This window comes from Globicephala melas, chromosome 5 (assembly GCF_963455315.2).
Source record: "Globicephala melas chromosome 5, mGloMel1.2, whole genome shotgun sequence".
NCBI classification, from domain to species: domain Eukaryota; kingdom Metazoa; phylum Chordata; class Mammalia; order Artiodactyla; family Delphinidae; genus Globicephala; species Globicephala melas.
Genome location: NC_083318.1, coordinates 11,943,224 through 11,958,240, shown reverse-complemented (window position 1 = coordinate 11,958,240; position 15,017 = coordinate 11,943,224).

The window sequence follows — 15,017 nt, the reverse complement described above, 5'->3', positions numbered from 1 at the left end:
CACAGAGTGCCTGATGTAGCGTAGGGACTTTAATATTTTTTATTTAATACAGTTTGACCTTGTCATTATTTTCTATGAGGATTCAGCTACTCTATATGTAGTTTATTGTTCTACCTTTTAAATGTTTAGAATATGTAATCAAAATCTTATCTTGATTTTATGTAAATGTATATCCGTGATTTTAGAAAATTTCCTCTGGATAACAGATTTATTAAATCCAGAGGCTGATTACACCCATCATCCGTTCTAACAAATATCACTTATTCAGCTTAATTCTCAAGCTCTCCTAATAATTAAACATGGGCTACTAAATGAATACTTTTATTTTAGTAAGAAACATAAGTAGTGTATTTTCTTATGGTACATAAATTGAGAAAGTGAACAAAAGAGCGAAGAAATGTCAATATTCATATAACTTTATATTGTGATACCTCTAATAGTAGTGAACTTTTCAATTTGTCCTTTTGAAAATTTTGGTTACAGGTACAAGATACCACAATGCAAACTAGTTGAAATCAAATATGTGACAGAGATGTGGAGATGGGATACAAATTTTAGAAGACTTAGGCTAGGTCACAAAAATCAAATAAAGTGTTTCTCCTTTGGGGCCATTTTCATTTTTTCTTCCTTCTCTCATGGCTGAGATAGAAGCTCTTTGAAGGCTGCAGTTACTCAATCCTCAGTACCTAGAATGGTGCCTGGTTCACTGCATGCACTCAAGCAATATTTGTTGAATGGATAGGAACAGATGAATCTGGTATCCTAACCATAGGATCCCAGGACCAGAAAGTACAGACAGTATTTTCTGTTTTGTCTAATAGAACAGTATTGAAGGACAGCTACTAACCTTGCCCAGTTCACATTCTTACTCCTGACATCAGACAGAAGGGGCTATAAGAAAGTTGAATCATCTATTTTATTTTTTATTTAAAAAAATTGTTTATCTTATTTTTTTATTGGGGTATAGTTGTTTTACGATGTTGTATTAGTTTCAACTGTACAGCGAAGTGAAGTAGAATTCCCTGTGCTATACTTCAATAAAAAAATAAAAATTAAAAAAAAAAGAAAAGAAAGAAAGTTGAATCAGAGAGGGCTGCTGGGAAGACAGACCAGAAGCCACAGAGAACTATTGTAAAGTATATGTAGCTGTGTCTGTCCTTTAAGTGTTTGTTCAATAGCAAAAATAAAGACAAAAACCTCAGTCGGAAGTACAACTTACATGTAATGCAATTTTTCCTGAGAAAATGCATGAGCTGCAGTCTTCCAGCAGAAGAAAATTAATTCCAATTCATTTGAATGTTGTTTCCCATACCATCGCTTTGAATCCCCAAACTGCTCGAAAAGGATTAGAGTTCCTTCCTCCGATACTTCTAAATGTTCTTCAGGGTTTCTAGAAATTTTGGTGAAATGCTATAAAAAGGAACATTTCAGTTCATGCAGCAGATGCTGAATGATAACTCTCAGCTACAATTTAGATGCTGAAATATGTTATTTGGTTTCAAGTGGCTTTATTTGTTGTAATGTATCAAAATATGGGCAATCTTTTTAATATTAACACCAGGCTACAGAAATAGGGATCCAAGTTGGAAAGCTAGAAAGCAGTTAGGTTTGCTCTAGGAACAATGTAAGTAAAAAAGATAAGGACTTCAATTATATCTCTTCAAAACTATCATTCTAAAAAGAGAGTATGTAAGTTTTCCAAATCTTTCTTCCTACTCTTCCTCCAACTTCCTAAATTCTGAGTACTACTGAAAAAAATCTTTTGTTGTCATCTACGGAATGATTTAGAAATGAATGTTATTTTGTTGTTGTTACTAAGTCTGTACTTGCTATAAATATGACAGAGTCTTATTATTCCATCGAAAAAGTCATAATTTAAATTACTCTTCACACATTTTAATGCTGTTCTGCATTGTTCTTAATGAAGGGCGGACCTGTGAGATAATATGCTATTATTGGCTGAATTCTAGCTATTTTGTATGAGTTATACATTTGACAAGAATTCGGGGGCTTCAGAAGAAGCAATTCATTTACATAGAAAATGCTTTGCTATAAGCAAACCAAAGCATGCCTGTATTCAAATATAGAAACATGTTGGTGGATTGATAGTTTTATGTTGTGGAGAATACACACGCACACACACACAGACACACCCACATGCACATAGAGTCTCTTGGGCTCAGATGATGAAGATAAAATGTATTTTGTAATTGAGGGTATTTGAGTTCCTTTCATTCACACTTGATCTTTTGTTCAGTTGTTATATTTATTTTTGTATGTTTCATACCTATTTAATCAGTTAATTGATGAGCACTTAATGAGAATACCATACTTACCACTCTATAGGTATTTTCTCATTTAAGCCTCAAAAAATAATTAAGATAAATTTTGACCTGTTTTACTTATGAGGAAACAGGTTTTGAGGCTCAAAAGTTTTTAAGTGACAAAGACAGGCTAACTTAAAATATATCCCCATGCTATGAACCAGTATTCTGTACTTTCTACCCTAGAATGAAGGGGTAAGGAGGGTGGGCCCAAATTTTGTTGCTCTTTCTGAAATTAAATAATCAGAAATTACGTACATAGTTTCCAGACTTACTATGCCTTATTTAAATCTCATATCACTTTTGAGTACATATGAGGAAGCATGCTTTAAATAATGTACAAGTTTTGTGGTGAAACTCTCAACTAAAAAAATGAATTATTTTTATACTTTTAGATTATATTTAGACATGTTGAAGAAATCTGACATTTGAGCAATTTTCCAATTAATCTAATATAGAAAGCAAATCTGTAAAGAATCATTAAAATCCTTCAAAGTTAGAAAAGATAAGGATAGGGCTTCCCTGGTGGCGCCAGTGGTTGAGAGTCCGCCTGCCGATGCAGGGGACGCGGGTTCGTGCCCCGGTCCGGGAAGATCCCACATGCCGCGGAGCGGCTGTGCCCGTGAGCCATGGTCGCTGAGCCTGCGTGTCCGGAGCCTCTGCTCCGCGACGGGAGAGGCCACAACAGTGAGAGGCCCGCATACCGAAAAAAAAAAAAATGATAAGGATAATTGATTTAATTTTTCATTTTAACCCTTGAAAGCAGCCTAAATCAGGAAGGAATTTATAAATTGAATACTCTTTGAGTGAGTACAGATACCTGAGGCTAGGTCTTATATTTCATTCCAGAGCCCTTTCTCACAGCTCCTTAAATCTGTCGTCTTTCTTGATTCATTTTGATTTTCAAACCTGAATTTAATTTACTTCAGTGTGTTCTCAAAGAGCATGGAAAGGAGAAACAGTTTTCTTTTAACTTTTATTCATTATGGCCAATTGAAACTAAATAATCAGTCAATTGCTACCTGATCCATGACCACCAACATTGATTGGCTTCTGACTTTTCAGAGAGAGAGGGAGCAAAGTCTAAAATGTTTAGATGAGATGGTTTAGGAAAGTTGTTGGAAATAATAGGTCCTATTTCTCTACTCAGCTCAGACACACATCCTTCGTGACTTTGGGAGAGATGATGGTCATCAATAGTGCAAAGTTTATCCAGGAATTGTAAGCTGGGACAAAGCGAGAGAGAGGCATGGACATATATACACTACCAAACGTAAAGTAGATAGCTAGTGGGAAGCAGCCGCATAGCACAGAGAGATCAGCTCGGGGCTTTGTGACCACCTAGAGGGGTGGGATAGGGAGGGTGGGAGGGAGGGAGACGCAAGAGGGAAGAGATATGGGAACATATGTATATGTATAACTGATTCACTTTGTTATAAAGCAGAAACTAACAAAAAAAAGTTACCATAAAATGCTTTTTAAAATAAAAATGTTCTTTGTTTCTTTAAAAAAAAATAGTGCAAAGTTTATCCAGGAATTATGACTGAAAAGATGGAAGTTACTTTCTGTTTTTTTTTTTTAAATGTTGAGCCTTCTTTTAATTTATTTATTTTTATTTTTGGCTGTGTTGGGTCTTCGTTTCTGTGCGAGGGCTTTCTCCAGTTGCGGCGAGCAGGAGCCACTCTTCATCGCGGTGTGTGGGCCTCTCACTATCGCGGCCTCTCTTGTTGCAGAGAACAGGCTCCAGACGCGCAGGCTCAGTAGTTGTGGCTCACGGGCCTCGTTGCTCCGCGGCATGTGGGATCTTCCCAGACCAGGGCTCGAACCCGTGTCCCCTGGATTAGCAGGCAGATTCTCAACCACTGCGCCACCAGGGAAGCCCGGAAGTTACTTTCAATAAAGAAAATTATAAATCTATTAGTGGTGCATTCTATTCAATTATGTATACTCTTGTCTATCTCCTAATTGAAAGCTATTAAAGTATCTGTGAGAGAGGAGACAAATTGAAAATACTGTGTCTGAGAGAGAGCAGCCAGAGAGAATGGATTAGGTACTCTCTGCCCCTAATTTTTGCCTCAGATTTGAGGGGCCACAGTCCTGAGAGGTAGGAGGAGAGTGACAAAAGTCGGCAAGGAAGAAACAAACCTCTTCTTTGAGGTTTTGGAACAGGAATGGATAGTTGTAATGTGGTACACACATTTTGCTCAGCTAATCTGTGACTCTTACACATCCAGTACAGGAAATTAAAGGAAACAATGGGGCTCTCGATTGAGGAGTTTGTTTCTAACTTACTTTTGGCAAAAACTTGAAATGGAAAACCCTGGAGGGATATTGAGGATTTTGACCATTTTTGACCTTCTGATGCCCAGGAGTCCCATAAGACTGAGTTCACATTGTGCTTATCTGCTGACCTTTTTCATAGAAAATCCACACAGACAGACATTCCCATCATACTCTAATTTTGTCAAATAGCAGTAAAAAAAAAAAAAAAAAAAGTATATGCTCTAAATACATTAAAATTCTTTTTTTATTTAGAAATTAGTTCTGAAAATTATACCCGTAGTTCTCTGGTATCTCATGAAGAGAATATATCTTCCTTATTTTCATTCATCCATTATTTCACAATTTTTTGGAAACTCTCCTATGCAAGATAGTTTTTAAATACCCATTCATTCCGAATAGGGAGACCATAAATAAATTTAAGTGCATTGTTGAAAATAGTATACCTCTATGCCCAATCTAGGTGAAAATCACCTTTAAAGTTTAACAGTTTTATTTTTGATCTTGTCAAATTTATCATCTGGACAGTGAGTTACCAGGTGCATATGGAGGCCATTCATGACACATTCATCTAATTTCTTTTTCTCTTGCAGTCCAGACTACAAAAACTATAATTTTAATTGCTCTTCTGTTTGCAGTGTACTGAGATTGATTACTGGAGCTCTCACTTCCACCTTCATTGGCACTGGCAGACCGGGAGGTGAGATCCCTTTCCAGTTCTTTGAAATGCTCTGACAGAATCTATCTTCTAGTTTTATGTCCACAACTCCACCTTTCATGGTCACTTGTTTCATCTCACTGCTGAATATTTCATTTTAGAAAGAAGGGAAGTGTGTGTGCTTTTAGCCTAATCTAGTCAGGTGTTCTCTGGCTGTTCGTTTTGCAATAAAGCAGGCAGTAATGCCCTCACTGGCAGTAAAGAAGAGTGTTTTCCTTTCTTTTCATGTCATCACTTCTGCTTATTTCTGCGAATATTGAATGATCACTATCCTTCACATTCTGTTGTATTAATGATTTCGTGTTATAAACATATACGTATAAATGGTGGGTATTAAATACGTATACACACAGAAATAAAAATTATATTTTTAAGAGTAAAGTCAGATCTCATTTTACATGCATTAAGAAAGGTTCTAGTAGGAAGTATTCTGATATTTCCCTATTTCTCATCTCTGCAAGGGAGGTAGACAGCGGTCACATACAGTGGTGATAAGCATGTGTTGGAACCAGGGTCTCTGAATTTTATTCCTGTCTCTGCCACTAAATTTGCTGTGTAACCTTGGGCAAGTTATTTCAATCTCCTATCTCTCAATTCCTTCATTTGTAAAACTGGGAAAACTACCAATATGAAAAGGTTAGAATGAAGAACAAATTAAGGAATTAAAGCACTGAAGATAGTCCTTGACACCTGTTAAGTATGAAATAAAAGTTATATGCTATGCCTGTAGTAATGATAAGCTTCCAACAAATAAATGCTGATTATGAAAAATGGCTTTATGGCTTGATGTTCCCGAAAGAAATGTACCATCCATAGAGTATGTTTGTTTTGTTCACTCTTGTTTTTTCTGGCATCTAGAACAGTGCTTAGACATATAATTGGTGTTCAGGGTATACTTTGTGATAGATTGAATTAAAGAATGAGTGAATGAATGAGTGAGGGATGGTTAGCTGAAGGAGAGCATGTGTGTATATATATAATTTATATTTAGAATATGTGGATAATTTATATATTTTATGAAAAATAAAGTCATTAGTATAGTTATTAACTAATAATTGATTAGCTACTTTACTTTGAAAATCTGAGGACAGGAAATTTTGAGCAAAGAAAATTTAAGGACAGACAACTAAGTGTTGGTTAAGAAATCCGTACGCCTAGGAGGACTTTAGGACCTGAGGAGACGTTATACTGTGGAAAGGACACTTAAGCAAGTACCACAGGCCTGAAATCCTAATCTTAGCTCTGCTGTGAACCGTCCTTAATGCACTTAACAGCTCTGAAACTCTGTTCTCTATTATATAATCTATTGGTTTCACTGGGTTGGTGAAATCAGTAAAAATTGTAACATTCCTGGTTGATTTCTGAGGAACTAGAATGAAGTAACTCCTTTTTCTTCCTCCTTACGCCGCTTGCCAACACAGTTACCAGGCCCCTCTCCCCTCTGAAAGTCTCTTAAGATTGTATACATCACATATCAGCTGGGTTTACCTACCTGGTAAGGTCTAGGTTAAGATAGACTTGAATTCCTATTCCATGCCCATTTCTGTGGAAAAGCCGAAAGTCCTTCCTAGAAATTGTATAAATTCCTCACACTGTCCTGTTTTTTCAATCACTTCTTGCTCTTTCTACATTCTTTTCTCCACTCCTGCATCGGGCAGCTATTGCTTTATCTACAGCGTCAACGCGGTTGTGGTGTGGAGTTAGGAGCAATGCACTGTAACAGTAACACAAGCTATCTCATGTTGAATATTTGATATTCTTGTGTTAAAAAAAATCCTTTTTATCTTGTTTGTGGCTCAGTGAACCTCTTTCAGCTTTCCTGTTCTCTCCATCCCTAAATCCCTTTTCTCTGGCAATGCCCATTGATGTAATTATTTCTTTGTAGTCTCTTCTCTTGCTATTTTATTTAAAATATGATACTGCCATGTTGACAGGAATGGAGCATCTATATTGAAATCTGAAAGGACTGCTACAGGCTTATCTGTAAGAAGAAAGCAGAGCACCCTCTATGCTTTGAGATGTCTTTTTTTACCTGCAATAATGTATGCCATTTAAAAATATGTCTCAGGAATTAATTGAGAAAATTAAAAAATGATGAAAATACCAATTTAAAAACATTATTCTATTACTCCAAAAATGGTAGGAACATCTTACTCATTTGATTGGCTTCAAGTGTTGAGTTTCATTAAAAAAAAAAGTAACTAGGGTACTATCTCCTGAGCCAGCTAGAACCAGATTTGTTAATTTGTTAATTTGTTAATTTGTTTATTTTGTTAAATTTAACAAATTTGTTAAATTTGTTAATTTGTTAATTCACCTTTATAGCAGTCTAACAGTATAGTTCTTGCCACCTATAATTTTAAAAAAGCAAAGATACAGCCATAGCCTTGGATGATTCCAGAACATTCAAGGATATTCAGTGCTGAGCTATCTACTAAGGGATGATGGATACAAAACAGCATGAGAGGCAGTGAACATTGGGACTGATAATCTTCTGTGTACAGAAATATTTTTATTTGAAAGTTATAGTTAATCTTTCTAGGTTAGCAGAATAACCGTACAGTTAAAGCAAGAGATACTGGAAGAGCCTTGGATGTCAATCAAAGACAATTGATAATCATCATAAATTAAACCATGGGTTGTACATATCAATCTGCTCCTCAGAGGTAGAGCTGGGAAGATAAAGGTGACAACATTAATGTGGGCAGTGAGAAGGGGAGTTACACTTCAGGCATCGTGTCTTGTCACATGTGTGTCATGGAGCATGCTTCTGTCACTCAAAAGGTAAATAAAATTATGTCATCAAAGAAAGTAGTTTTACAAAGGAAGTAGTTTTAAGATGTTTGCTTTCAGTTGGCAGCTCAACATTAAGACATGCTTTGAAAACCAAAGAGTGAATGGTAAGGAACAGTTTGGAGTCACTGCTATCCGGATCTGTAGAAACTATCAATATAAAGCAGACTCGTACGTAGAAGCTTGGAGTAATCATGGGAACTGGGGAGTACAGGTCTGCATGTCTTGAGGAGCCACTGCCCTCTAATTTCCCTTGATGTGCTGTGAGAAATAGTTGGTGAAGAAGGTGGTACCGGAGAGAAGTGCTTTTGGAAGGAACAGTTAGTCTGCAGAGGCATAGATAGGATTTAACCTTCAGCTGTCGCACTCAGTATCGTGAGGAAAACGTAAACCACAGACTCATTGCAAATTATGTGTATGTTAATGTACAGAAGGAGCTGTGGGCTGGACCACCATCCAGAGTCAAGAAGGTGAGCCAGCACGTCAGATACAACAGTGTGAGCTTGTAGCAGTGCCCACCCTTTACCCAACTTCAGAACAGAAAAATGACTACTCCTTCATTTCTACCTTTCCATTCTCATGCACATTTCTCTGGTGAACAACTCTGGAACAATACAGGGAAGGTAATGTTTCAAAAACTACTTGCAACTTAGCTAAATTGACACAGTACAGAGCCACCAAAGTTCATATGCTCACATCTCTTTCTAAAAATTTTAATCATGGTTAACTTCCAAATAAAGACAGTGGCTAATTTTACCTTACATGACACATAACCCATGTACAGCCAAAAACATGCCAACCTCCAGTTAAAGAACATATGAAGTCACTTAATCCATCTTCATTCAACTTTGGTATTTTGTAACATTAATATTGAAATATTGTACAAGGCTAACCACTATTAATTCATCTTATGTTAGTGGTAAGTAACTTGCTAATAGAAAGGAAAAAAATGGAAACATTTGATTAATACATACTGAAATATATTCACATCAAAATAAGGAAAAAATACTCATAATTATTACAATTTTAGTTTCTGCAGTCTTTCAGGTTATTTCTGCAGGTGGTCATATAGCGAACCCAGTGAGAAAAGTTGGCTATCCCTTCATGACAGAAGAACTACTTTTTTCTGTTAGGCATCCCACTTCCCTTTGAACTCAGCAAATACCAGACTGGCTGTGTTTCCTTGCCTGTGGACTTACCTGAAGGATCTAGGCTAAGATTCTCAGATATAGTAAGGACAGCCAATTAAATTTGAATTTTTGTTAAGTAATTAAGTATTTTTGTTATAAATACTTGTTAAATATTGCATGAGACACCTTTAAACTTAAAAAGAAAGTTATTTATCTGAAATTCAGTTTTAACTGGAAACCTTGTTATTTGCTAAATCTGGCAACCATTCCCTAGGCCATTTGTAGTTCTGCCTGTATTAAGTTTATTATAGTTTCTGTTGGCTTTATTGTAGAGCATGGGAGTACAAAGACGTTCTCCTGGGATTCTCTTTCAATCCAGACATTCTCTTTACACTCATTGTGAGTTGACAACCCAATTTCCCCTTGATAAATGGGATTAATTCCCTCCAGCCTTGATATTAGGATTCAAACCCCCTTCCTGGCCTGCTGATTCGCTGACATAAGAATTTCAGTGTTTCCAGGTAACAGTCTCAACTTCCAGTGTAATGAAACCACTTCTATTTTGTCTAGTAGAAACATTCATTCTTTGGGAATTAAGAACTTGGGATGATCAGAACCCAGAATTACAGGAACTAGAAACAAAAATTCACTAGTGGATCACAAAGGGTAATAGTGAGAGAAGCTAGTATGTGTCTATCCCTGAGTCCTATAATCACAAACCTGGCTTTGAGAGAAACAGTACCATATATAGGTTACCAACATAGAGCAATTACTTCATCCTGAAAGACATTAATGAACACTGCAGGTTATGGCTACCCAACTGGGATTGTAACTGTATTATTGAAAGGCCATTCTATCTTTCTATCAGCCCATATGCTTAAAAGTGACAGGTAACATGGTGAATTCCATGAGCTTGGCTCATTGGTACATCTAATTTGTCATAAAATGAATCCTTGGTTAAAAGTAGTGCTGTGTTGGGCTTCCCTGGTGGCGCAGTGGTTGAGAGTCCGCCTGCCGATACAGGGGACACGGGTTCGTACCCAGGTCTGGGAAGATCCCACATGCCGCGGAGCGGCTGGACCCGTGAGCCATGGCCGCCGAGCCTGCACGTCCGGAGCCTGTGCTCCGCAACGGGAGAGACCACAACAGTGAGAAGCCCACGTACCGCAAAAAAAAAAGTAGTGCTGTGTGAAATAACATGAGGATGAGTAAGACATTTATATATTGTGTTTTTTTGGCAGAAGCATTGCAGGCAGGAAAAGCAAATTCATAACCACAGAAATCATCTATTCCAATAAGAAAATGCATTACCCCTTCCATGATAGAAGAGGTCCAAGAAAACCAACATGCCACCAGGTGGTTGGCAGATCCCCCAAGGGAATGGTGTCATATTGAGTGCTCACTGGGGTTTTGCAGTTGGCAGTTTGGGCATTAAGCAGCAATTGTAGCCAAATTCATACTTGTAGGTCACAGTCCATTCTGTTTAGCCCTTGCAGAAGCCTCCATTCCTTCTGTCATTGTCACTTTGTCCATGAATTCGTTGACTGGAGAATTCATGGGGGCTGGGGAGAAAGACTGACTGAAATCCACCTAACAATCCATCTTTTCCCCCTGCTTTTTAAGATCTTCATTTGCTAAGGTCACTCTTTAGTGAGCGTTTGCATGGGAGACCCATACTTTCACATTCTGGGCCCATGTGAAGAGGTCTATTTCCATATCTAGTCCCTAGACTAACTTGCCTCTAATTATCCAATTTTCCAACTCTGTGCCTTCCAAGTCCCTGATCATCCTGCCAGAACATTAGTGACAGTTCGTGAATCAGGTCTATGTCTCCAGCTCTCTCCATTTTCAAGGGAAAATGAACACTCAGTTACATCACTTGAAGTTCTGTTCATTGACAAGATTTCTCTTTACTACTGGCCTTTAGGTCATTACAGTCATCGCAGAGTGGAGCTGTAGTTTTATAGCCATTCACTCAGGTGGTGAAAGCGTACATAACAGAACCATTTGTAAATCATGAATGTTTTCTTCCTCATACGCCTGGTCATAGGGAACGGCCCAGGAGACCATATGTGTTGTCTGTGAAAGAAGGCAACGGAACAGAAAAAGGACTCATGGGCTTTTGGGCCACTTAAGTCCCGAAACTTCTCTGTATCTACAGGACCTGCTTGAGCCTGCTCTCATATTCCATTTGAAGATGGAGTGCCGTTGTGCATGACAGGTTTATGGCTGGACCATAAATTAATTTATGGCTACTTGGTGGCTCTGTAGCTCATGGTCTGTGTTAGAGACTAAGGGAGAGCCACAAGCTGTTTTTCAAAAGGAGAATTATCATCTGTAGGGCCTGGCATAGTCCTGATCCAAATCGTATAGGTCTGTGGTTTAACTCACCTACGGGGGCCTGCCATACACATTCCTGTGTGCACCTATCTCAACATTTAGAGCACCATGAGATCTTACGCTTGTAACCCCCAAGAGGCAGATCAGCTTTTATGGCATTTTGGACTTGTTGAAACTGTTCTCTTGTTTTGGGCCTCACTCAGACCTGTAACCTTTGGGTTACTCAGTAACTGGCTAAGATTAGCACACCCACATGAGGTATGTGTTGCCTACAAATTCCAAAAAAGAGCAATCGTCATTTGTGCTTCTTTCTTAGTTCTAATAAGGGTCAGATGTAGCAACTTTTCTTTTACCTTAGATTATATTGACATACGCCCGGTCACTGAACCCCTAGAAATTTTGCTGATGTGGTAGGCGCCTGAATTTTTATGGGAATTATTTTCTACCAGTTGGCTCACATATGTCTCACCAAGGTGTATAAAGTAGGTACTGATTCTTACTCACCAGATCCACTTGCATGAAACCATCGAGGTAATGGAGCAGTGTGATGTCTTGTGGAGGGAAAGGTGATCAACTCCTTGCAGACTAGGTCAGGGTATGGAGGTGGGAGAGGTGAGATGGCCTTGAAGCAGGACTATGAAGATATATTGTTGGCTGAAAGAAGACAATTTCAGAGGGTCTTTATTAATAGATACAGAAAAAATGGCTTGACTAGATCAAGAGCTATGTAGCAGGTTATGGACATGCGCATACACACAGACAGACACATACCCAGATTACACAGAACAGCAGCTACAATCATATTGTTAATTATGATAATCCACTGCCCTTCTGCTAGTACTTCTGTCTTCTGCACAGGCCAGGTAGGCAAGTTGATGGACATATAGGGGTAATCAACATCCTGCATTTGTCAAGCCCTAGATGGTGGCACAGATCTCTGATATCCCTCTAGGGATGCAACATTGCTTTTAGTTTACTATTTTGATGAGAAGCGGCTTTCCCTTGGCCTTTCCTACCATAACAGCTTTTGCTCCATGGGTCATCCAGCTAATGTAGGAATTCTGCCTTATATTAAATATTTTTCAACTATGCATCCTAGACCTGTGGAAATGACACGCACCAGCCATGGACAGTAACAATCACCCAGAAAATACAAGCAATGTATATAATTTTCTTCCTTCTATTCCTCCATTCTCTTAAGCTACTTTTATCTAAACTATCAAAGGAAAGAATTTTATATCCTGATTATATTGAGAGATATACCAGCATCCGTGAGCGTGTTAAATATGCAAACCAAAACATACGGAATTTTGCATAAGCTACGTATCAAGCTCTTGACTTACAATTTTTATCTGCTTATTGACACAATCTTGTAAACGGCATGATAGGACATATACATTTCCTAGGCTTAAATAGCTTTCTGTTATATGCCTTCAATTTATAGTGATACTTTTAACTAATATTTGAACATCACTAAGCATTCAACTGTTTTTTAAAAATTTGAATTAAAGTTCTAAGTCGACCATGAATATAGACTTGCATTTTTGTTCTAAGATACTATTGTTAGTTAATTTAAAGTCTTTCCTTCCTCATTGCTAACTGCTGTAGTCTGACATCCTTTCTCCAAGTGAAATGTGACTTTGATGGATAAACTTAATTAAAGCTCAGGCATTAGATAAGTTAAACAGAGAATTGGACTGATCTTTACCAATCTACCTTTAAAACTACAATAAGTATTTCAAAATGAAGCAGTCATAAATTATATTGAAAATGTATGTTAGTAAAATTGGATTGAAACTCAAATCAATTACTCTATGTAAATTTCTGTTGCTTCGAAAGTAACATTTGTGTCCCCCTTTAGTATTGTAGCTTATAAATATTTTTAATAAATAAAATTAGAGAAATACCTGTTGTCTTTTGCTTTCCTAAAAATTTCTGCCTGTTTTATGATATTTCAGATTGTTAAAATGTCTAGTTTTAAGACAATATAGATTTTATCATAATCTGAGAATGTAAGTAAATTTATTTAATTCTCTTTAATACTTTCTAAAATGACTTGGTGAATGATTTGGCTATGAAAACCTCTAATATTAGCAGTGATATCTCATTTATTTATTTAAGTATTAAAATAAAATCTTTACCTTCTTTATAATAGAAGGAATCGAACTTGGCTATATAGGTAAATAAAACATGTAGAGACGTGTAAAGAAATAATTTGGTTCGATGTGGTAAGTCCTTTGCTAGACATCTATAGAGGATGCAAAAAGAATATAGAGACAAAGGCATAACGTAACCAGAGAAACTGGGGAAATCATTGAACCACACCATTTTCAACTTAGAAGAACATTTATATATTAATATCCAATTTTGTTATTTTGAAGTAGAAATAGTGAAGAGGACTTGATTTTTTTCCCCTAGCACCAATATAACCAAGAGAATTTTTCTAGTAATTAACAATTTGTATTTGAGAATCTGACAAATCTGGTTTCAAATCTTAGATTTCTATCCTGGAATAAATATACATGTAAGCTTTAGATTCAGTTTTCTTATTTGCCAAATGGGGACAAGAATAATTAACTACCTTACTTGAGTTAATTTTGTAAGAATTTATGTTGTAAGAATTATATGGGACATTTAACAGAGGGCACATCACGCTACCTTATAGAGCTTTTGTCAAGATTTAATGAACTACTAATTGGAAGGCACTTCTAATAATGGCTTATGAGGGTCTATATAAATGCAGGCCATTCCTACCATTTCCCTTACTGGAGGTGTTGAGATTATACTTTTTAAATATTGTAATCTCCAGTTCTGTTTCATTGTGATTTCGTGTAGAAAGCAAGGCATCAATTAACATAGAGAAGACTATTAGGCCAGAAAATTTTTTTTTAAATCTTTTTGAATTTAAAATGTCTGGATTTTCGAAGTTCCTTGAAGAAATGGCTAAATTCAGGGGTGGAATGGGGAATGTAGAAGATGAGCTTGGAGTATTTTATAGTGCCAGAAAGTGAGAAAGTGCTCAAAAGAGCAAAATGCAACAAAAATTTAAAAAACCCACAATGATGGGCGTATATCAAAGGGACATAGGAACCAATTGAGAGTGCTCCCAATGGTCAAAGCTGGGGCAGTGTGAGCACAAAATCAATAGTGCAGTGTTCTATTATAACCCTAACTAGTAAATAGATATCTGAGTCCATACTAATATAAATCGGTTAATGGTTGAATAAATAAATAAAAAGATAAATCTATGCAGTAGGAAATTTATACAGATACTCTGACCTCAAGGAGGGTGAACATAATTCCCCACTCCTTAAGTAAGGGCTGGGCATAGTGACTTCCTTCCAAAGATTGCAGGTGGAGAGAAAGAAAAAAGGGAAACTTGACAGTGAAGAAACCTAATAAACACTACTCACCCAGATGAGCAAGACTAAG